This window comes from Vulpes vulpes, chromosome 14, assembly GCF_048418805.1.
Source record: "Vulpes vulpes isolate BD-2025 chromosome 14, VulVul3, whole genome shotgun sequence".
Taxonomy (NCBI): Eukaryota; Metazoa; Chordata; class Mammalia; order Carnivora; family Canidae; genus Vulpes; species Vulpes vulpes.
In genome coordinates this window covers 79654545-79680035 of record NC_132793.1, presented here as the reverse complement: position 1 = coordinate 79680035, position 25491 = coordinate 79654545, and the positions used below count along the sequence as shown (strand labels likewise).

Below are 25491 nucleotides of genomic sequence, written 5' to 3'. Positions count from 1 at the left end.
AGTATCAGATACAAATATATGGAGGAAATGTACATGTAGCAGGGTTTCTTTTGCAACTTTTAAAAAGATTTATTTATTTATTCATGAGAGACACACAGAGAAACATAGAGACACAGGCAGAGGGAGAAGCAGGCTCCCTGCGGGGAGCCCAATGTGGGACTCAAACCCGGGACCCCGGGATCACGCCCTGGTCTGAAGGCAGATGCTCAACCGCAGAGCCCCCAGGTGTCCTTCTTTTGCAACTTCTGAACTCTGTAACAAGAAAACAACCATAGATAAACGTGAATGAATCAGCTTGGCAGAGTTCCCACAAAACTTTATTGACACTGAAATTTGAGACATATGGATTTCTTAGGTCGTAAAATATTCTTCTTTTGATTTTCTCCAATCATTCAAAATTACATATTTAAAAGTGAAAAATGTTGTTAACTCACAAACATATAAAAACTTGTGGCTGGTCAGATTTGACCCAAGAGCTGTGTAGTTTACTAAACAGTTATCCTTAAGGAAATTTAAAATGAAAAAATCAGATTTTATTGTACCTTCACTTAATCCATTTTGAAACTTTTTCAATTTAAATTCAATTTTCCAACATGTAGTATAACACCCAGTGCTCATATCATCCATGCCCTCAATGACTGTCATCCAGTTACCCATCCTCCCATTTTGAAACTTTTAATTTCTTTCTGTAGATTCAAGTTTTGGGTCTGTATTATATTACTTTCATATGAAATACTTCCTTACACATTTTTTTTAAACTGGGAAATGGATTTTTAAGTTTTTATCTTAGACAGTCTTTCTCCTTTATATCTGAAGGATTTTCTCATTGGGTATAGAATTTTAGGTCTGTAGTTTCTTTTTCTTTTTTTCCTCAGCAAATTAAAGATATTATTCTATTATTTCCTTGCTTGCATGGTTTCTTATGAACACTTTTCTGTTTTTCCATTCTTCTTATCCTTATTTCTTTTATAGATGCCCTCCTTTCACTTTTCTGGCTGCCTTCATGCTTTTCTCTTTGTCTTTGATCTTAAGAACTTTGAATATGATACATCTATGTGCAGTATATTTTGTTATTTGTCCTGGTTGGTATTCTTGGAACTTTGTAGATCTCTGGTTTGGTGTTTGTCACTTATTCTGGAAAACTTTTAGCGACCCAGGAGCCTTATTTATCAAAGTTACCTGCAAACCTATCTGTAACTCATCTGAGATTTCAATTACACGTGTGTTGTACTGTTTGATATTGTCTCACAGTTATTGGCTATTCTGCTCTCTCTTTTAAAAATGTCTCTTTGCACTTCATTTTCAATAGTTTATATTGATTTTTCTTCATGTTCATTCATGCCTATAGTTTTGGCGAGATGTGGGAAGTATGCTAATGAGAATATCAAAGGCATTCTTCATCTAGGCTACTGTATTGAATTCTAGCATTTCAATGTTTTTTCTTAGAGTTCCCATTTTACTCCTAAAATTAAATTTGTGATCTTCCATGTTATTTTTTAATTTCCATTACAGCCATTGACATGTTATTTAAAGTTACTTTAAAGTCTCTCCCAAAGGGGGGGGGGGCTGGGAGCACAGTCAGTTAGGCCTCTGACTCTTAGTTTCAGATCAGGTCCTGATATCAGGATTGGGAGATGGAGCCTTGTGTCAGGCTCAGCGCTCAGAGTGGAGCCTGCTTAAGATGCTCTCTTTCCTTCTGCCTTTCCCCCGCTATGTGCTTTCTCTAAAATAAGTAAAATCTTTTAAATAAATAAACAACAAATGAATGCTCTACTAGAAAGTTACAGATAAGTTGAAAAAATAGTAAAAAAAGAGTTTCCTTAAAAATCCTGTTTGTCATAATGTTAATGTTTTACATAATCATGGAACCATTATCAATAATGGAAAATTAAATAGTATCTTGACTATACTTTATGGCTAAAAGCAAAAGGTCATACCCAAGTGTTGTAATCCAGTAGGGAAAAGTGTTCTTCACAATTTCATTTTTAATTCAAAAATATTTGATTCATACTTTTTTCATTATTGTGGAGCTCTAAACACATTTAATAGTTTTTGACCAGTGGTTTACTTAGTAACAGATAAACATTTTACAAGTATGAAGGGACTGTTGTCCATGGCTCAGAAGCTCAAGGGGACCCTATCCATCACCAACAGTGATGAACGGTCGACTCCTGAGAAGCCAGATTTCATGCTGCACTTAAGCTGTACCTGGTACTTGGTCACAATGCTCTGCTACAGTAAGACCTTTGCCAACTTGCTGCAACTTGTAGACCTGAGTGAGCATAAGCTCAATCAAGGTTGATGGCATTAGTATGTCCTTCTAGAATCTTCTTGCAAAGGTCTGTTTTCATCTCCATTTTTTCATGGTGGAGTAGACTTCTGCATCTGCATGTACAGCTGCTCCATCCAGGGCCACCGTGCCTGCCTCTTGGTGAAGGGGAAAAGCCCCTATCTGTTGATGGGAATGCAGCGACCAGACTCTGCTGAGCAACTTTCTGGAGGAGATGAAAGTGAGGCTGGCCAAGTGCTGAGCCTGGCCTACACCCCCTTGGGGACAGGGCGCCTGACCTGGGCCCACCATGGCCCACCATTCAGATGGCAAAGTGAAACGTTGCATTGGCTTATCTTTTCTTTTTACTTTGACTCTTTCCACCCGCTTTGGCAGGAAGCCCTGATGCAGCCCCCAACAGCAGGGGCTCTAGTACTAGGCCGGCTGCCTGAGGAGCAAGCATAACCACTGTCCAGGCTGAGGGCACTTAGTGGACAGCACAGGGTGGTGTGTCTGTCTTCTGTGAGGCCACCTGAGTCCCACAGGTACCCCAGATACCCTGCCTGGGGGACCTGCTCACCACAGAGACATTCCCCTTCACTCTCACAGCCGTGGGTCAGGACACCTGATGGCCAAAGGGTAATGCGGGATGCTGTCCATTGTGTTCTCTGCATCCCACCTGTGTTTTCATGCACTGGGTGAAGGCTGCCACCCAGGGTGGGGGGCCAGTCGAGATCCCTAATGGAGCAGGACCTGAGCCTTGTTGGTTTACATTTTTTTCTCCTGTTCAGTGAAATGTGTCTTAATTGGCATTGTTTGGTAGGTGGAGAGACCGTTTGGGATTCCAGGTCCTTCCTATGGCTGATTGCTCCATGGGGTTTGTCCCACATTGCTCCCACAGCTTCCAGGTAGGCCCAGCCCTGGGGTGGCCCTCGACCCTGGAATGCACCTCACGTGCTGGGCAAGCGGACTCCAGACCACTCCCATAAGATACTCTTCCTCAAAGATTATGGTCCTCAATAACGCAGTAACTTCTTTTTCATGAACCCTGTCACTTTAGCATGTAATCTATTAGAGAATCCTGTGCAGTGATTCCAGAACCTCAAAAATGTATGATTATATAAGGATTGATTTGCTATCAACAATTCTGGATAAAAGAGAGAGAGACATGTTACACTGTTCTAATGATTTTATGTCAAGATGCTTGTAATAAGCTTGTAAAACAAACAAACAAATATGAGGGAACTGTCAATGAGCTTTTCTAGTTTTTGACTATTTTCAGAGAATGTTATCTGCATGATATGTATTTCTAATTGTGATGAATCTAACTTGATTGCCTAATTTATGTTGGTTTGTTTGTTTTGTAATCATTCCTCATGTGCTGAAGAAGAAACTATTCTTTTGTTTTGGGGATACACACACATTATACATGTGCCATTTATATATGTCTAATTATATATCAATCTTGTTACTTGCACTTTTTACATTTTTTTGATTTCTTGTCTCCTTTATTTTTAAAATATTTAATGAGATATGTAATCATCTATTATGATGGTGAACTTGGCAATTTGTTTCTTTTATTTTTTTTTAATTTGTTCCTTTTAATATGCTTTCTATATAGAAGCTATTTTATTAATTAATTACAGTTTAAGAATAGTTTCATTTAGTTCTAAATTTCATTTTTATCAAGATAAGAATATTTCTATTTAATAATGTTCTTATTACATTGGCATCTTTATTTATGCATTTTATTTTTTATTTAATTTTTAGATTAAAAATAGTTATTTAAGAGAGAGAAAATGCACAGGGAGGAGTGTGGGGAGGGGCAGAGGGAGAAGCAGACTCCCTGAGGAACGGGGAACCCAATATGATGCTCGATCCCAGGGCCCCTGAGATCGTGACGCCAGCTGAAGGCAGACACTTAACCAATTGAGCCACCCAGGTGCCCCCTTATCTATGCATTTTAACTAAATCTGAAGTTGAAAAAATGTTTTATACAGCCCTCAGAAAGGTAGGAGAGTTCCATAGCTCTTCATCTTTGCCAATACTTATTTATCTTCTTGCTATTAGCCAGTCTACTCTGTGGAAAGTGAGATTACATAATGATTTTAACTTTAATTTCCATACTAATAATGTCAAATTAGTATGTTTCCATGAACTCATTGGCCATTAGTGGTCAAATAAATGCATGTTCTTTCATTCATTTTTTTGGTGATATGTTTGCCTTTTAATTTTTAAGTTATAGTCAGGATAAAAGTCTCGTGTCAAGATGTATGAATCATAGATATTTTCTCTTAACCCATATTTTGCCTTTTCATATTAAACATGATGTCCTTTGAAGAACACATATTTTAGATTTTGATGAAGTCAAACTTATCATTTAAAAAAATAATTAGTGTTTCTTTTGTCCTTTCCCAGGGATCCTTGCCTTCTCCATGTTTTCAAAGATATGCTGTGTTTTCTTCTATATGTTTAATAGTTTTGGTTTTCTGTTTAGGTCTGTGATCCCCTTTAAGTCAATTAGGGTGCATAGCATATGGTGGGATCCAGGGCATTTTATTTGTTTTTTATGGCTAATTGTTCCTGCACTAGTTGTTTAAAAGAATTCTCTTTGTCCAGTGAATTCATCCTTGGTAAAAATCAATAAATCATACATGTGCAGTCTTTCTGAACTCTCTTTTCTGCTGCTCTGATGTACTCGTATGCCAATACAACAGTTTTCTGATTGCTGTGGTGTTATACTAAGTCTTGAAACAAGTGTAATTCCTCAAACTTTTTCTTTAAAATAATTATTTTGACTATTCTGTATTCTTTGGCTTTTCATGAAAATAATAGAATCAGCTTTTCAACTTTTACAAGACTGGAATTTTAATTCAAATGGGATTAACTTTATAGTTCACTTTGGGGGAACTCAATATCTTAATAATCATAATTCATTAAATTAGTAAATCTATTTATTAGGCTTTCTATAATTTCAACAAAGCAGATTTCAGTGCATGTTTTGGTAAATTTACTGTAGGCTTTTAAATCTTTCAGTGCTCTACTAGATGGTATTTTTAGTGCTGTTATTCAGTTGTTCGTTGCTTATAGCAAAAATGCATGCTGTAATAAAATTAAATGAGTATCTTGCAATCTTGGTAACTTAGAAATTTTCTTTTTTTGTATATACCTTGAAATTCTAAAACATTTTGTGTTGAGATAGAATATACATATAATAAAATTCACCAATTGTAAACATACAATTTAATGGGTTATGGTAGATGTATACATTCATTAAACCATCATTAAATCAATGTGGGGGGCACCTAGGTGGCTCGGTCAGTTGAGCGTCAGACTCTTGGTTTCAGCTGAGGTTATGTCTCAGGATGCTGGGATCAAATCCCATGTTGGGCTCTGCACTCAGTGGGAAGTCTGCTTAAAGGTCCTGCCCCTGTCCCTCTGTCCCTACCTCCTTCTCAAAAAAATAAATAAATCATCAAATCATGATATAAGGGTGCCTGGGTGGCTCAGTCAGTTAAGCATCTGCCTTTGACTCAGGTCATAATCTTTGGATCCCTGCTCAGAGGGGAGATCTCCTTCTCCCTCTCCCTCTCCCTCTACCCTCCTCCCTGCTCATGCTCCTTCTTCCTCTTTCTCTCTCTCCCCAAAAAAATCTTAAAAAAATAAAAAACCAAATCATGATAGAGAATACATCCATATTCCAAAAAGATTTTCATACACCTTCACAATCAACCCCCTTATTTCATCCTTCGCCTCTACAAACCACTAACAGCTCTGTCATTATAAATTTTCTAGAACTGCATACAAATGGAATCATGTGATATTTTTTGTAATAACATCTTTCTCTTAGCATAATGCTTTGGAGTTTTTTTATGTTAATAAAATGTTAATATCAGCAGCTTGCTTTTTTCATTGCTAAGTAGTATTTTATTACATAGATGTACTGTGACTTGTTTATCCACTTATTGAATTATTGAATCTGAATTTGATTTACTTTCTTTAACGTTTAAAGAAAAACCTGATATGAACAATTGTATGCATAACTTTGCAGTGGCATATATTTTCATTTCCTTTAATAAAATATTTGGGATGAGATTACTGATTTAGTATGTATTTTTTTAATGATACTCCACACTGGTTATATATTTGCTTTACCACCATCAATATGTGAAATTTCAAGTTGCTCCAAATCCTTATCAACACTTGGTATTCTCAGTGTTTTTAACTTTAGTCATTCTAGTGGATATGTATGGACTTAACTAACATTACCCTGGTGATTTGTGATGTTAGGGATCTTTTCATTTGATTGTTTAACATTCATATATCTTGTCTGGCAATGTTTCTGTTAAAGTTTTAGTTTATTGGCTTTGTTTTTTTTTGTTTGTTTTGGTTTTGATTTTGCTTTTTTGTTTTGTTTTGTTTTGCTTTGTCTTTTTTTTGCCTTTATTCTTTGAATTGTAAAAGTTCTTTTTAATATGTTGTAGATAGCTTTTAATAGATAAATGTTTTTCGAATTTTTTCTCCCAACCCATTGCTAGCCTTCTTCTCTTACCTCCCAGCTTTTGGCAACTACCAAATGATACTTTCTATCTCTATGGTTTTAGTTTTTTTTTTAAGATTTTATTTATTTATTCATGATAGATGCAGAGAGAAGCAGAGAAACAGGCAGAGGGAGAAGCAGGCTCCCTGCAGGGAACCGGAGGTGAGACTTGGTCCCGAGACTCTGGGATCACGCCCTGGGCCCAAGGGAGTTGCTCAACTGCTGAGCCACTCAGGCGTCCCTATCTCTATGGTTTTGACAATTTTAACTACTTCATGTGAGTGGAATCCTACAGGATTTGTCTTTCTGTCTGGTGACTGCTTATGTCACTTAGCAAAATGCCTTCCAAGTTAATGTATTTTGTAACATGTCAAAATTTCCTTCCTTTTTGAGACTGAATAATATTCCGTTGTATGTATGTATCATATCTTGCTTATCCATTCCTCCAGTGATATGCACTTTGATTGCTTCCACGTTTTAACTATTGTGAATTATGTTGCTAGGAACATATATGTACAAATATAACCTTGAGATCCTGCTTTTATTTATTTTTTTAATTATTATTTTTTATTACAGTTCAATTTGCCAACATATAGCATAACACCCAGTGTTCATCCTGCCAAGTGCCCCCTTCAGTGCCCAGACCCAGTCATCCTAACCCCCCGCCCACCTCCCATTCCACTACCCCTTGTTCATTTCTCAGTTAGGTGTCTCTCATGTTCTGTCACCCTCACTGATATTTTCACTCATTTTCTCTTCTTCCCCTCTATTCCCTTTCACTAATTTTTATAGTCCCCAAATGAATGAGACCATATAATATTTGTCCTTTTCCAATTGGCTTATTTCACTCAGCATAATACCCTTGTCTATGGCCATACCACCCTGAACGCGCCCGATCTCGTCTGAGATCCTGCATTAAAGTTTTTGAGGATATACCTAGAAGTGGTTCATATGGTAGTTCTATTTTTATTTTTTTTAAGAACCCAGTATACAGATCTTCCTCTACTTATGTTGGGGTTACATTCTGATGAACCTGTCATAAGTTGAAAATAACAGAAGATGAAAATGCATTTAATATACTTAATCTACTGAATATCATAGCTTAGCCCAGCCTACCTTAAGTGTGCTCAGAAGATTTAGCCTGATTGGTCATAATAATAGAACACAGAGCCTATTTTAAAATAAAGTGTTGAATATCTCATGTAACTTATTGAATATTGTACTGAAAGTGAAAATCAGAATGGTTGTCTGGGTACAGTACTGATGTAATGGTATTGATGGATTACCTTTAGGATCGTGTGGCTGACTGGGAGCAGCAGCTCCCTGCTGTTGCCCAGCGTCAGGAGAGAGTATCATACCACGTTGCCCTCACCTGGGAAAAGATGTACATTTAAAGTACAGTTTTTGCTGAATGCGTATTGTTGTTGCATGGTGGCAAACTCAAAACATAGTAAGTTGAACCATCATAAATTGAGGAACATCTGTGTATACTGTTTTCCACAGCTGTACAACCTTACATTCCCATCAAAAGTGTACAAGGTTCCAATTTCTCCACATCCTCACCAACACTTCCTTTCTTTTAAAAAAATAATCATAATGGCTGTGATGGTATATCTCAGTAGGGTTGATATATTTCTCCCTAAAGATTAGTGCTACTGAGTATCTTTTCATGTGATTCTCATTTGTATATTATCATTTGTATATGTCTATGAACTCCTTTGCCCATTTTTGAGGCATGTTTTATGCTTTTTGAATGTTGTTGAATTTTAGGAGTTCCCTATATAATCTGAGTACTAATCACTTATCAGATATGTAATTTGTTTATTTTATTTTATTTTATTTTTTTAAAATTTATTATTATTATTTATTTATGATAGTCATACAGAGAGAGAGAGAGAGGCAGAGACACAGGCAGAGGGAGAAGCAGGCTCCATGTACCTGGAGCCCGATGTGGGATTCGATCCCAGGTCTCCAGGATCGCGCCCTGGGCCAAAGGCAGGCGCCAAACCGCTGCGCCACCCAGGGATCCCCCAATTTGTTTATTTTAATATTTTATTTATTTATTCATGAAAGACACACAGAGAGAAAGAAAGGTAGAGACACAGGCAGAGGGAGAAGGAGGCTCCATGCAGGGAGCCTGACGTGGGACTCGATCCTGGGACCCCAGGATCAGGCCCTGGGCTGAAGGCAGCGCTAAACCACTGAGCCACCAGGCTGCCCTGTAATTTGAAAATATATTCAGCCACTTGGGGAACTGCCTTTTTTATTCTGCTGATAATGCCTTTTGAAGCAAAAGATTTTAAAATTTTTATAAAGGTCATTTTGCCTATATTTTCTTTAGCTCTCCATGCTTTTGGTATCATATCAGTAAATATCAATAAATCATTGACAAATTCAATGTACCTTTAGCTTCATCTCAGTTATCTTGAATTTTTTCCCCAGTATAATTTATTGTAAAAACATTCAGTTAATTTTTTTCTTTTTTTAAATTCTCACATTGATTCATGGATTTTTAGATGTTATTAACTCCAACTATTTTGAGATTTTCTAGATGTATTATTGCTGAGAATTTCTAATTGAATTACTACTTTCCTATTGGGAATTGAATCAAGAAATAGTGTCAAGAAGTAAACTATGGCAATTATTGAAGATGCACTTAAAATAATATGCCTTAGCATTATGCAGTAATGCTAACTTAGAAAGTAGGATTGTGAAATTAAAATGAATAATTTAAAAGAATTAATGAATCTCTTATTTTAGATGTTTGTTTTATTTCCTCTAAAATATGATAGGTATCTGATGTTTTAAGTTCAATATAGCTCATCCTGGGAACAGTAAATGGTGTGTGCGTTGTTTGCCTGGTGTTTGCCTCTTTAAAAGAGTCTGTGACAAAATAAAATAAAATAAAATAAAATAATAAAATAAAATGAAAATAAAAGAGTCTGTGACATAAGGATGGAATTCTTATGAATTTTCAATAAGAAATATCTGCAATGTAAAATGATAAGCCCATGTGCACACTTCTTTTTTGTCCCAATTACTACTAGAATCCAACTCCATTTATTCCAGATTCCTAATTTTTCCACAATACTTTATCTACATTTAGATTAGCTATTAGATAAGAGAAAAATAATTCTGGATAACTAGATTCCCACCTCCCTGAGGGGGGAATTTCCTCAGGAAATTGGGGAATTTATGGGGAAATTTCCTGTTTGTTTTCTTGTTTATTTATTGTCTCATCTTAATTATGAGAGAGGTCAAAATCCCTTTAAGGTACCCTTTTCACCTGAAGTGTTTAATGTACCTTCTGGGGTTTGTAGTCAAAAGAAATTTACATCTTTGGAGCAGCAAACCCCAGAGATCAATCAGAAACTCACATAGCACTCCTCTATTGTTGCCATTAATCATCTTTGTCCTTGGTGAATATTTACGTGAATATTTTTAATTCAAGATGAAGTCATCCTCAGAATAGCATGTTTGAAGCCAGCTCTGATGGTTTCTGAATAGCATGATTCCCACTGGATGTCTAAAATAATACTCCATTTTCACAGTTAAGTGTACCAGTTAGAGGGATACCCACGAGAGGAAGATTGATGCCTTTAAGAAGTTTAATGAGAAGATGGGACCCCACTGGTTTCAAAATACAATTGTGGTGCCTTCCCTCCCCACCCAGCCCTGCCTCTGCCCCTGGAAACCACCAGGCTACTCTGTTTCCATGAGCTCAGTTTCCTCAGATCCCACATACAAGTGAGGGCATGTCTGAGTGCAACCTAATGAATGGCTCTGAGCCAAAACCTCTCAGATAAACTGAAATTCAAGAAACATGGGAATTGTGAAGTAATCAATGTTTATTATTGTTGTAAGTTTTGAGTTAATTTGTGACATGATAATAAATAATTATAATCAATAGATTGCTGAGAGTTTTTATAAAGAATGACTGTGAAATACAAACTCTTTGTATTCACCTAATGAAAAGATCACATGATTTTCCATGTTTTAATCTCTTCAAATAGTAAATTACATTGACTGGTTTTCTAATGTCAAATTTGATCATTATATGTCATCATTTTCATGCATTACTGAATTATTTCTTCTAATACCGAACATGAGGTTTTTACGATATTCAATAATAAAATTGGTAATATCCCTTCCTACTAGAGAATTTATTGCAATTAGGTGTCAATAGTGATTCAATTATACAATAATTTTGGAATATTAGCATCTCTTCTATTATTTACACACAAAAACAGTTTGTGAAAGACTTGATTGTGTGTATGTATTTGTTTTCAATTGTTTGGTAGAATTTTCTGGTGAAGACATCTGGTTCTATAATTTGAAGGGGAAGTCTTAGACTACTGATTCATTGGTTTTTTTTTTTTTCTTAAAGATTTATTTATTTATTTATTTATTTATTTATTTATTTATTTATGAGAGAGAGAGCAAGAGCACAGGAAGGAAGGGGCAGGGATCCCTGGGTGGTGCAGCAGTTTGGCGCCTGCGTTTGGCCCAAGGAGCGATCCTGGAGCCCCAGGATCGAGTCCCACGTCAGGCTCCCGGTGCATGGAGCCTGCTTCTCCCTCTGCCTGTGTCTCTGCCTCTCTCTCTCTCTCTCTCTCTCTCTCTCTCTCTGTGTGTGTGTGTGTGTGACTATCATAAATAAATAGAAATTGAAAAAAAAAGGAAGGGGCAGAAGGAGAGGGAGAAACACCTCCCCGCCAAGCAGGGAGCCCAGCACCCGGCTTGATTCCAGGACCCTGGGGTCATGACTCAAGCCAAAGGCAGATGCTTAACTGACTGAACCACCTTATTCATTCTTTAAAAATTGTTTGTCTGATACAGTTATCTATTTCTTCTGGAGTCAGCCTCAGAAAATTATATTTTTTCCCTCAGGTTTTTAAAATTTTATTCATCTACATTATTACGTTTATTTGATGTTTATTCTTCTTTTACTGGATTACCTGAGGGGAGATACCTCTTATTTATTATTTATTTTTGTAATGTATTATTCATCATGCTTTTTAGAATATTATTCAGTTAATTTTCTGAGTATATCTTGACGGAGTACTGCCAAATTTTAATTCTTTTCAAAGAATCGCTGTTGGCTCCACTAATACGCTCCTCTGCACATTTCATTAATCTCTGATGTTTTCTTTGTAGGTTATTTCCTTCCGTTTTCATTTGGTTTAATTTGCTAGTTTGTTTTTAATTCTAGGGATGAATAGTTAATTCATTATTTTTTGGTGTTATTAAAAATAATACTCAATTGCACTTTAATTAGAAATTTTATGAATTCTGGATTACTTTTTGACAAATCAATAGTCAGGAAGAATAATGGCTCCCCAAAGATGTCCATACTCTAATACTAAAAATCTGTGAATATGTTACCTTATATGGAAAAAAGCAATCTTGTAGGTATAAAAATGCTAGAGACTTTAAGCTGGAGAGATTATTCTGAGCAATCTGAGTTAGCTCAATCTAATCATGTAAATCCTTAGAAATGACTCTTGGAATGCTACTCTTGCTACTCGTGATCTCAGGTTCATGAGTTCAAATCCCAGGTTGGGAGTTTACTTAAAAAAATAAAGCATGTATGTCAACTATACTCAAATTAAAAAAAAAGTAAAAGCTATATCCCTCACTTTAAAGCACATGAATAGTATTTTACACACCTTTGATGTTTACATAATTTTCACATTTACACAGCACTTTCAGATGAGTTTAATTTGTGTTTGTCATCCTCTAACAGATTGATATTCTCTGAATTAGGTCATACATTAAAATCTGAAATTGAAATCTTTTTAAAAAGTTTTTATTTATTTATTTATTCATGAGAGACACACACAGAGAGAGGCAGAGACACAGGCAGAGGGAGAAGCAGGCTCCTTGCAGGGAGCCTGACATGGGACTTGATCCCAGGACTCCAGGATCACGCCCTGGGCTGAAGGCAGATGGTCAACCGCTGAGCCACCCATGAGTCCCTGAAATTGAAATCTATGTATCAAATCCTAGACAAAAGTAAGGTCATATTTTAACTTTATTCAAGAGGTACTAGACACTCTTTCTTGCTCACATATCTTCATTCTTCACACTTTCAAAATTAATTTCATCAAATGAGAATTACTATGTAATCTTTTTGAAATGGGAATCTGTGTCTAACTTTCAAACTGCTACTTAGCACAGTGCCTGCTGCTTCATAGGTGAAAAAAATATATATATAGGAAAAAAATCATTGATTTGTTTTCAGGCAAATCCAAAAATCATTGATTTGTTTTCAGGAAAGTTACTGGAAAAATTTTGGTCAAAATAGTATGATGAACTATCCACAAGATGGCAGTAATATATACTCAGGGAAAGCCTTGTACAATGTGACTTTAGAAATTGGTAAGAAGTTAAACTATTGTAAAGTGGCATTTGGACACATACAATGAGCTTACATAGTGTATTTACCTGAATTTTGTTTGTGTTGAGACAGTGTTACTCATTTAGGAACAGATAATTTAGAAATAATTCCATTGAAATTCACCATATGGTTGAACAAACTGATTTTCAGTTTTCTGATTGAGATTATTTATTTATTTATTTATTTACTTATTTATTTATTTATTTACTTATTTATTTATTTATTTATTTATTTATAATTTTTAAAGATGGGCTCCTGGGCGGCTCAGTGGGTTAAGCATCCAATTCTTGACTTTGGCTCAGGTCATGATCTTAGGGTCATGCTCAGCATGGTGCCCCTCCCTTTTTCTCTCCCTTTCTGTCTGTCAAAGAAATAAATAAATCATTAACATATAAAAGATGTGGTCTATTTATACAATGGAATATTATTCACCCATCAGAAAGAATGAATACCTACCATTTACATTGACGTGGATGGAACTGGAGAGTATTATGCTGAGTGAAGTAAGCCAATCAAAGAAAGACAGTTATCATATATGGTTTCACCCATATGTGGAATATAAGAAATAGTGAAAGGGATGATAAAAGAAGGGGGGAAACTAAGTGGGAAAAATTAGAAAGGAAGAAAAGCATGAGAGACTCCTAACTCTGGGAAACAAAGGGTTGCAGAAGGGGAGATAGGTGGGAGGATAGGGTAACTGAGTGGGGGGCATTAAGGAGGGCATGTGATGAGATGAGCACTGGGTGTTATACTATATTTGGCAAATTGAATTTAAATAATATTAAATTTAAAACTAAATAAATAACATTTTAGAAAAACAACAAAAGCCTGATGCATGAATTTAGCAATGCACCATTTTCCACCGATTACCTTAACCAACTTATAGCTATCTCCTTTATGTGATGCATAGTTATTTATTTGGTACAGGTATGAATTAAGATAGATCAAATACAAGACAAATATCATATGATTTCAGTCATATGTGGAATTTAAGAAACAAACAAAATGAAAATAGGGGAATGGAAAGAACAATAAAATAAGACAAAATCAGGGAGGGAGAGAGACCAGTGTGCCCAATAGACCTACCACAAATTTTCTATTATTGAGAAATACTATTAATACTTAATATTAAATATTAAATATTATTGAGAATATTATTGAGAAATATTGAATTGCAGTTATTATAACGTAAGAAAATATAAACAGTTCCATGAAAATTCTGTATTCTCCCCTATGAGATAAAAGGATTGTTTAATTAACAGTAGTTCCTTCTAATGTCCCTGGGATAATTTCCCCAAGGCCAGTCACATTTTAAATATTACCATTAAAATATATCAACCATTTAGTGCCAATGTAAAGTAGGTTAGTCTGCCTAAGGTATTTACTTAATTCTTTTAAAAAATATTTTACTTATTTACTTGAGAGAGAGAGAGAGAGAGAGAGAGAGAGAGAGAGAAGCAGACTCCCTTTTGAACAGAGAGCCCTACATGGTGCTTCACTACAGGAAGTTTGGAAGGACTTCAAACACGTGGAGGTTAAGGACCATCTTGCTAAAAGATGAAAGGGTCAACCAGGTAGTGAAAGAAGAATTAAAAAGATTCATGGAAACTACTGAGAATGAAGATACAACCGTTCAAAATCTTTGGGATACAGCAAAAGCAGTCCTGAGGGGGAAATACATTGCAATACAAGCATCCATTCAAAAACTGGAAAGAACTCAAATACAAAAGCTAACCTTCCACCTAAAGGAGCTAGAGAAAAAACAGCAAATAGATGCTTCACCCAGCAGAAGAAGAGAGTTAAAGATTCGAGCAGAACTCAACAAAAACGAGACCAGAAGAATTGTGGAACAGAAAAAAAAAAACAAAAAACCAGGAGTTGGTTCTTTGAAAGAATTAGTAGGATAGATAAACCATTAGCCAGCCTTATTAATTATTAAAAAGAAGAGAGAGAAGACTCAAATTAAAAAAATCATGGATGAGAAAGGAGAGATCACTACCAACACCACGGAAATACAAAAGATTTTAAAAAACATATTATGAAGAGATATACACCAATAAATTAGGCAATCTGGAAGAAATGGATGTATTTCTGGAGAGCCACAAACTACCAAAACTGGAACAGGAAGAAATAGAAAACCTGAATAGGCCAATAACCAGGGAGGAAATTGAAGCAGTCATCAAAAACCTCCCAAGACACAAAAGTCCAGGGCCAGATGGCTTCCCAGGGGAATTCTATCAAATGTAAAGAAGAAACCATACCTATTCTCCTAAAGCTTTTTGGAAAGAGAGAGAGAGAGATGGAGTACTTCCAAATTCGTTCTATGAGACCAGCATCACCTTGATTCCAAAACCAGACAAAGATCCCACCAAAAAGGAGAATTACAAACCAATATCCCTTATGAACATGGATGCAAATATTCTCAAACAGATACTAGCCAATAGGATCCAACAGTACATTAAGAAAATTATTCACCATGACCAAGTAGGATTTATCCCCGGGACACAAGGCTGGTTCAACACTCGTAAAACAATCAATGTGATTCATCATATCAGCAAGAGAAAAACCAAGAACCATATGATCCTCTCATTAGATGCAGAGGAAGCATTTGACAAAATACAGCATCCATTCCTGATCAAAACTCTTCAGAGTGTAGGGATAGAGGGAACATTCCTCAACCTCTGAAAAGCCATCTATGAAAAGCCCACAGCAAATATCATTCTCAGTGTGGAAGCACTGGGAGCCTTTCCCTTAAGATCAGGAAGAAGACAGGGATGTCCACTCTCACCACGCTATTCAACATAGTACTGGAAGTCCTAGCCTCAGGAATCAGACAACAAAAAGACATTAAAGGCATTCAGATTGGCAAAAAAGAAGTCAAACTCTCGCTCTTCGCCAATGACATGATACTCTATGTAGAAAACCCAAAAGACTCCACCCCAAGATGGCTAGAACTCATACAGCAATTTAGTGGCATGGCAGGATACAAAATCAATTCCCAGAAATCAGTGGCATTTCTATACACTAACAATGAGACTGAAGAAAGAGAATTAAGGAGTCAATCCCATTTACAATTGCACCCAAAAGCATAAGATACCTAGGAATAAACCTAACCAAAGAGGTAAAGGATCTATACCCTAAAAACTATAGAACACTTCTGAAAGAAATTGAGGAAGACACAAAGAGATGGAAAAATATTCCATGCTCATGGATTGGCAGAATTAACATTGTGAAAATGTCAATGTTACCCAGGGCAAATTACACGTTTAATGCAATCCCTATCAAAATACCATGGACTTTCTTCAGGGAGTTAGAACAAATTAATTTAAGATTTGTGTGGAATCAGAAAAGACCCCGAAAGCCAGGGGAATTTTAAAAAAGAAAACCATAGCTGGGGGCATCACAATGCCAGATTTCAGGTTGTACTACAAAGCTGTGGTCATCAAGACAGTGTGGTACTGGCACAAAAACAGACACATATATCAATGGAACAGAATAGAGAACCCAGAAGTGGACCCTGAACTTTATGGTCAACTAATGTTCGATAAAGGAGGAAAGACTATCCATTGGAAGAAAGACAGTCTCTTCAATAAATGGTGCTGGGACAATTGGACATCCACATGCAGAAGAATGAAACTAGACCCCTCTCTTTCACCATACACAAAGATAAACTCAAAATGGATGAGAGATCTAAATGTGAGACAAGATTCCCTCAAAATCCTAGAGGAGAACACAGGCAACACCCTTTTTGAACTCAGCCACAGTAACTTCTTGCAAGATACATCCACAGAAGCAAAAGAAACAAAAGCAAAAATGAACTATTGGGACTTCATCAAGATAAGAAGCTTTTGCACAGCAAAGGATACAGTCAACAAAACTAAAAGACAACCTACAGAATGGGAGAAGATATTTTCAAATGACGTATCAGATAAAGGGCTAGTTTCCAAGATCTTTAAAGAACTTATGAAACTCAACAGCAAAGAAACAAACAATCCAATCATGAAATGGGCAAAAGACATGACGAGGAATCTCACAGAGGACGACATAGACATGGGCCAACATGCACATGAGAAAATGCTCTGCATCACTTGCCATCAGGTTAATACAAATCAAAACCACAATGAGATTCCACCTCACACCAGTGAGAATGGGGAAAATTAACAAGGCAGGAAACCACAAATGTTGGAGAGGATGCAGAGAAAAGGGAACCCTCTTGCACTGTTGGTGGGAATGTGAACTGTTGCAGCCGCTCTGGAAAACTGTGTGGTGGTTCCTCAAAGAGTTAAAAGTAGACCTGCCCAATGACCCAGCAATTGCACTGTTGGGGATTTACCCCACAGATACAGATGCAATGAAACGCCAGGACACCTGCACCCCGATGTTTATAGCAGCAATGTCCACAATAGCCAAACTGTGGAAGGAGCCTCTGTGTCCATCGAAAGATGAATGGATAAAGAAGATGTGGCTTATGTACACAATGTAATATTACTCAGCCATTCGAAATGACAAATACCCACCATTTGCTTCAAGGTGGATGGAACTGGAGGGTATTATGCTGAGTGAAGTAAGTCAATTGGAGAAGGACAAACATTATATGTTCTCATTCATTTGGGGAATATAAATAATAGTGAAATGGAATTTAAAGGAAGGGAGAAGAAATGTGTGGGAAATATCAGAAAGGGAGACAGAACCAACGACTCCTTACTCTTGGAAATGAACTAGGGGTGGTGGAAGGGGAGGAGGGCGGGGGGTGGGGGTGAGTGGGTGACGGGCACTGCGGGGGGCACTTGACGGGATGAGCACTGGGTGTTATTCTGTATGTTGGTAAATTGAACACCAATAAAAAATAAATTTATTATAAAAAAAGGATATCTACCCCTGCTTTCTTTTGAGGACCATTTTCATGTTAAATGGTTCTCCAACTTTTTATTTTCAGGCTGTAGTTGTCCTTATGTCTAAAATGAGCCTCTTGTAGACAGCAAATAGATGGGTCTTGGTTTTATATCCAGTCTGACACTCTGCCTTTTGATGGGGTCATTAAGCCCATTCAGTTACTATTGAAAGATATGAGCTTAGTGTCATCATGATACCTATTCAGTCCCTGTTTTTGTGGAATGTTCCCTTGGACTTCCTCTATTACAGAATACCCCTTACTATTTCTTGCAGAGCTGGTTTCATGGTCATATATTCTTTCAGTGTCTGCCTATCTTGGAAGCCCTTTATCTCTTCTATTCTGAATGAGAGTCTTGCTGGATAAAGTATTCTTAGCTGCAGGTTCTTCTCATTTAGGACACTGAATATATCCTGCCAGCCCTTTCTGGCCTGCCAGGTCTCTTTGGAGAGGTCTGCTGTTAATCTAATATTTCTCCCCATAAAAGTTAGAGATTTCTTCTTTCTTGTTGCTTTAAGGATGTTCTCTTTATCTTTGGAGTTCACAAGTTTCGCTATGAAAACTGGAGGTGGTGAGTGGTTTTTATTGATTTTGGGGGGGGGGATCTCTCTATTTCCTGGATCTGAATGCCTGTTTCCTTCTCCAAAATAGTGAAGTTTTCAGCTATGATTTGTTCAAATACATATTCTGGACCTCTATCCCTTTTGGCGCCCTTGGGAACCGAAATTAAATGTAGATTTTTCTTTCTGAGGCTTTCATTTATTTCCATTAACATAACCTCATAATCTTTTCATTGTTTTTCTGTTATTTTCCTCAGTTTTCCTCCTTGCCATTAACTTGTCTTCTATGTCACCTACTTGCTCTTCTACCTCGTTAACCCTCGTCGTTAAAACCTCTAGTTTGGATTGCATCTCATTTAATTGATTTTTAAATTATGCCTGATTAGATCTAAATTCTACAGTCATGAAGTCTCTTGAATCCTTTCTGATTTTTTCTAGAGCCACCAGTAGCTTCATACTTGTGGTTTTGAATTGGCTTTCTGACATTGAATTGTAATCCAAATTTTGTAACTCTCCGGGAAAGAGGACTGTTTCTGATTCTTTCTTTTGAGGTGAATTTTTCCTTCTAGTCATTTTGCTCAGTGCAGTGTTGCCAAAAACAAGTTGCAGTAGGAAAAGGAGAAAAAGAGAGAAGGGAAAAAAGAACAGAAAAGAAAAGAAGAAGATAAAAAATAAGAGGAAAAAGGGGGGGGGGGAACAAACAGAAACAGAAAACAAGGGGTAGTATCCTCTGATTCTATATACTGTAATTCCCTTGCAGCAGTGCTTGGTCAATAACTTTTTTGTCCCCTGTCCGTCTAGCTGGTCTTCTGGGGGAGGGGCCAGCTGTGCTGAGTCTCAGGTGTGAGCACTTGCGGGAGCTGCTCAGCCCCCTGCGTGGTGCAGGGCTCAGTGGGGGTTGTTTACCCTGTGAGGCCCCAGGAGGAACAACCACAGTGGCGGCGGCCAACTCTGGCCCTGGAGTCCGCTCCTGCAGTAATTTCAGAACTCTCAGTCTGCAGGGGCCTGGATACTCCAGGGGCGGGGGACACCAATCTCCACAGCTCGGGACTGCCTTAGCCGCAGGAGCATCCTGGCTGTCCTGGGCCCTCCTGGCCTCCGCCTTTCCCGGGGGGGTGGGGGAGCGCTGGATCCTGGTTTGTGCCCCCAGCACCCTTGGCTCCAGGGCCTCCACCACTGGAATCCCACTGCCAGGGCTGCAGTACCCTCCACCGAGCCTCCGCCCGAGCCCCTCTGAGCTGCTCCCAGGCCCCGCCGCGGTGCTGCAGCCCTTTAGGGAGCTCGCCTGTGGGGTGTGGCGCTCTTCCCGGGGCACAGGTGTCTGTTAGTGCCCCTGGGAGCCTGAGGGCATCCCCGCCCCTTTTGGGTTCCTGCTCTAACTCCCTTTGAGCGCCCTTCCGTCGGGGAAGATTGGTCAAGCTCCTGCTTCTCCCGGATGGGGCTTTCCTGTCCTGGGGGCTCTCGCCGTGTGGCCTTAGCCCACTCCTCATGTGGCCCCTCCCCCTTGGATGCTTTTTATTTATTTATTTTTCCGTCGTCCTACCTTCTCTGAGGACCGACTCTTCTGCAATCTTGCCCCTCCTCCTCCTCTGTACTACTTTAAATACTCATCTTTGGGTCTTCTGAATTATTCACATTTTCATTCATTCCTTTGCATATGAGCATCTTGTAGGAACTTCGCCATTTGGTTTCTTTCTTTATTTAAGAGAGGGAGGGAGGGCAGCAGGAGGGGCAGAAGGAGAGTCCCAAGCAGACCGCGCCTCTAGCATGGAGCCCCATGTGGGGCTCTGTGCAGGGCTCAATCTTACGACCTGGAGATAATGACCTGAGCCAAATCAGGAGATGAATACTTGACTAATTGTGCCACCCAGTTGCCCCAGGACTTCTCTTTTTTATTTAAGATCTCATTTATATTTATGGTGTAATAGTTTTATACAGAGATTTTTTTATCTATCTAGTTCTGGTCATTAATTTTCCCTTTCCTGCTCCTCCTTGAGCTCTCATTATGATGTGTTTAATAACATGTGCTGTCAGCACCTGAAATGATGAAAAGAAAGAATTGAGTTTCTAGTGATTACATTGTTTTCAATGCTAGTATGAGTTAACCGAATGCCCATAATTTGCTTTTCTTAATTTTATTCATTAATTTTAATCACTGATCATCTACTGCCAAGTTTTACTCTTCAATATCATTTTGAGAGCATATATCCTTTAAATTTGTATAAAAATTCTTGGTTCTGGGTCGTTGTGAAATAGTAATGTGATCTCCCAATGAGAGAGGACTTGATGTTTCAAAAGCAACAGCTTTTTCCTTCCAGCCAACAGAAAATTAATTAAAATAGTGTCTTCAGTTTGTTAAACCTGTAATGAATGAGCTTTTGATGATGTTTCCACTTACCTGTTCTAAAGGCACAGTATGAAGAGAGATATGTTCAAGTGGTTAATCAAAATTGAAAATCTGCTTTTCACTCTCTGTGATTCTCTGTATATGAATATATATACCATCTTCTGCTTTTTTATGTAAAAATGTGAGTCACTTTGGCGGCAGATGAGTTGGAGCTCTGGGAATCCAAATTGCAGTGGGAGTTGTTAGAGCACAGAGGCTGCTGCCCAAGCATGACCAGGAGAAGTGTTTACACTTTATTTCTGACCCTGGACATGCTGTGGTTCTCTCTGAGCATTGTCTTGATTACAATAGACATGAGAGTGTTGGTTGGTTGGTTGTGCTATAGGAATTGTAGAGGTATTTGAATTAATGGACACTTCTTTTCCCTCTCATTACTCCAAACTATCCTTTTACCTTACTTTGAACAGCTTTGAGTAATTTTGTAGATACATTATCTCCAGACTTCTCCGAACATAACATCCTCAACATAAATACAGATATCCATATGTTATAAATTTACTACTGACAGCATGTATTATGTACAATATTAATATATTCAGGAGTAGAAATGTTAAAAGACAAAGTTAAAATAAATTATGATAAATGATTTAAAATTTCTTTTTTCATTTAAAATTTCAAATTATACATTGATAGTACAACTGTTTTATGCTCAGTAATACTTAATAACTGCTTTTTATTTATGTAATTTTCAAATATCTATAAGGCACAAAATGGTTTCATTTCACATTGCCCCTTTTACTATCAGTTATCATCAACTGTTGTTCTATGAGATATTGCTTTTAAAAACTTAATCATAATTGAGGATCTTGGTGTACTTTTCACCATTGACTTCAAAGTTTGTTTGAATAACTTGCCAATAAAGAGTGTCATGAATGAATTTCACATTGGCTTATATTGCTGTCACTTATATGAAGTTCTTATTTAATTTCAGTCAAATTCATGACTTAACCCAGGGCTTAATGTGGTTTTAGTCATAGACATCACATTTATTACTGCAGTCAATACAATGGGTGAAAAATTATTATATATAGATGTTAAAATCATCCATACTTTTGTATAATGCAAAATTCCTTCCCATAAGACAAATTTGATTCTACCTTAAATTTACAAATCATTAGAAATAATTTTCTGGGCTGCCCAGGTGGCTCAGTGGTTCAGCGCCACCTTCACCCCAGGGCCTGATCCTGGAGACCTGGGATTGAGTCCCACATCGGGGTCCCTGCATGGAGCCTGCTTCTCCCTCTGCCTGTGTCTCTATGCGTCTCTCTCTCTGTCTCTTTCTCTCTCTGTGTCTCATAAATAAATAAAATCTTTTAAAAAAAGAAATAATTTTCTGTGTACTTTTTGATATTGTTTGCTATAAGAGGTGCATTTTATATATTGCCACATCGCTTATGTAAGCCATTTTTATAGTGGCTGAGAACAGAAGTATTCTTGCAATAGAATGTGGTTCTTGTGCTTTTGCTATTAAGAAACATCTGAGAACATTTTATTACATTTAGTGAAAAATTTAAACCCTTCATTTATTGACTGGTGGGTTTTAATACTGCAAAAGATTTATAGTTTTATTTTATATTTTTATATTTACCCTTTGAATGGTTTGCTTTTCATAATGACCAGCTAATATATCAAGGTACAGTATAAATTGTTATGTTCAATGTTAATAATAGTGGAAAAAATCCAAATAGTAAAATAACGTTTCTTAATAATTTCGAATATTTTCAGCCAGCTTATTGTCAGTCTGGTAACTTGTACTTTTACTTTGTGATTTAGCTGACAAGGAGTTCATGTTATGGTAAAATTGTCAGCTCTATCATTTTATAATCACATGTGAGTTTTAATAACTATATTATATTCAGTGCAATGCTTATTAACACAAATATATTTAAGCTCATTATAAATTTCTGGAGAACAAATCAGGTTAAAATAAGCTAACATAGTCCTTCAGCATACAGTTCTCCCAATTTTGGCACACATAAGCTATGATACATAGAAATATGTTCAAAGAAAATAACTGCAAAGAGAAGTCTTCTAAATCCCTCTGTCTTTTGGTTAACTCATACTTTTTCAGACAAATTTAAGTATCATATGTAATATGAGCAGGTATTATACAGATTAATTTAGAGTGCTAAAAATAGTCTGATTATTAAATATTAATGAAGCTTACTTATCTTTTCAAATAAAGACACATAAATATCTACTCATTCACATTTCCCTCCTCAACCTCATGAATTGGTTACATTCAGCTTAAAATGTATTCATCCTCCTCTGGGGCAATGGGTTAAAATAAATTGTAATGATTGTTTAATTCAGTTTTCTCTTTTGGTTCAACAATAAATATTGACCCAATTAATACTCCTCCAGGTCCTGTACTGTCCACAGTGATAGTTCTTCTCTTGAATGAATATGCACCCTCTATTATTGGCCAAGGTAAAATTCTGTGATGTCTCAAGCATTCCCCTCCTGTCCTCACATGCTTAATATTCCCAATTTCTATTACATTACTGTATATTCCTTGGTGGTAGGATTTGTATTTAGCATTCACTCTTTATTTAATTTCTTACTTTTGGCTAATTTATTGAGTGAGTTTCCCTCCTATTCTCTAAAGTATTTCAACTCACTAGTGTTGAATATACCATCCTTTGATTTCCTCTAAAGAAAATTCTGGAGACAAAATTTTGGTGTTCTAAATTTAAATTTGTTTTCTAGCAGCATAAGTTCTTATAGTGCAGATATTGCTCTAAGATATAAGGAATCTCTTTACAACTAGATCGCAAGTGGCTAAAGTGAGGCCTTGAAATAGGTATTGAACTCAGCAAGTCTCAAACTTTCTTGTGACTTGTATGTCAGGAACCTGTCTTGAAGGATATCAGAATCTAGTTTTTCAATACTGACCCCAAATAACCCATTTCTAAGCGTGATGATACAGGTATGACATAAGGCAAACTTTGTTTAATAGAGTTTGCAACTATCTCCTAAAAGAGGCTACCTTTCCTCAAAGAAGCAACTGTGTCTTTAATGATAGGCATTGATTAGCTGTACAGAGAAACAAGAAGAAAATTCTAAGCAGATATAATTATATGCAGGGAGGTATGGAAGCATAGAGTATTCTGACATAGTGACAATTAATACATTTGAAGTATGTGATAACTTGGGTGGTGAAGAAGGAGAGTTTTTGATGAGGAGAGAAAGGTTAGAATAAGAACTTTGAAGGGTCTTAAATATCAAAGTAGTTTGAACATATTCTGTAGTTAATGAGGAGATTTCAAAATGGTAGAGACTGAAAATAATCAAGTATTCAAAGTAGCACTGTAAAGTAATTACTGTGCTATTTTAATAATCTAGGGGAAAAATGTTGAAAGTCTAACCTAAGGTCATGGAGGGTAATGGAGAAGAGGTTCTGATTAAATTTTCAGGTAGAAATGTAAAAATTTGGTAACAGAGTTTGCACGAATAATGACACATTGAACAGAGTAAGCGGTGAGTTCCATAATACTGTATGTAGATTCTCTCTACATTAGAATTAAATTAGGTAAGAATTTCTGGACTGGTAGAGTGAGGAGCCTGGTGAACTCTCTCTCCAACAAAACAAACACTTCACTAAGGAAACTTACAGAAAATAATAATGTAGAGTCTCCAGAAATTTTCCAAGTCATACAGAAAATATAGAAACAATCATTTAAGGAAATCTAAATCTTAAAAACAGTGAGTCTGGCATTAAGCCCCCCCACCCCACCCCATGTCTCCTTTCCCAGTTCCATATTGTAGAAGCCCTTTTCTGCTCTACTCAGGGTTCTCTGCTCTAGGCAAGTGTGGTGAAGAAAATAAGGATTCCTCCTCTTCATGATCCAGTCTAGCATGTGCTCTTAGGTTTTACCCTGGAACGGTAAGTGTTGAAGATGTTCTATTCTAGGTGTACATAGCAAATAATGAGCCTATCTTTACCTGTTTCACAACTACTTATAGGACAGAGATTTCACTTATATAAGATATTTAAATCAGACAAACTAATGGAAACAGAAAATAGAATGGTGGTGGCCACAGGCAGGGCAGAGGAGTAAATGGGGAGTTGCTGTTCAATGGGTATATAATTTCATCTATGCAAGAATAATTATCTCTGGATTTTCTGCTGTACAACAGTGTCCCTATAGGTAAAAATACTATATTTTGTGTTTAAATTTATTTTTAGATTTTTAAAAGATTGATTTATTTATCCATGATAGACAGAGAGAGAGAGAGAGAGAGAGAGAGAGAGAGGCAGAGACACAGGAGGAGGGAGAAGCAGGCTCCATGCTGGGAGCCTGGCGTGGGACTCGATCCAGGGACTCCAGGATCGTGCCCTTGGCCAAAGGCAGGCACCAAACCGCTGAGCCACCCAGGGATCCCTTATTTTTAGATTTTTAAATTTATTTATTCATCACACA

At 37.1% G+C, this 25491-nt stretch overlaps 1 pseudogene; it reads left to right on the top strand.

Annotated features, from left to right (window-relative positions):
- The first annotated feature begins 2095 nt into the window (after window positions 1-2095).
- Window positions 2096-25491, top strand: part of LOC112928961 (olfactory receptor 11H6-like) — a 55429-nt pseudogene continuing 32033 nt past the window's right edge.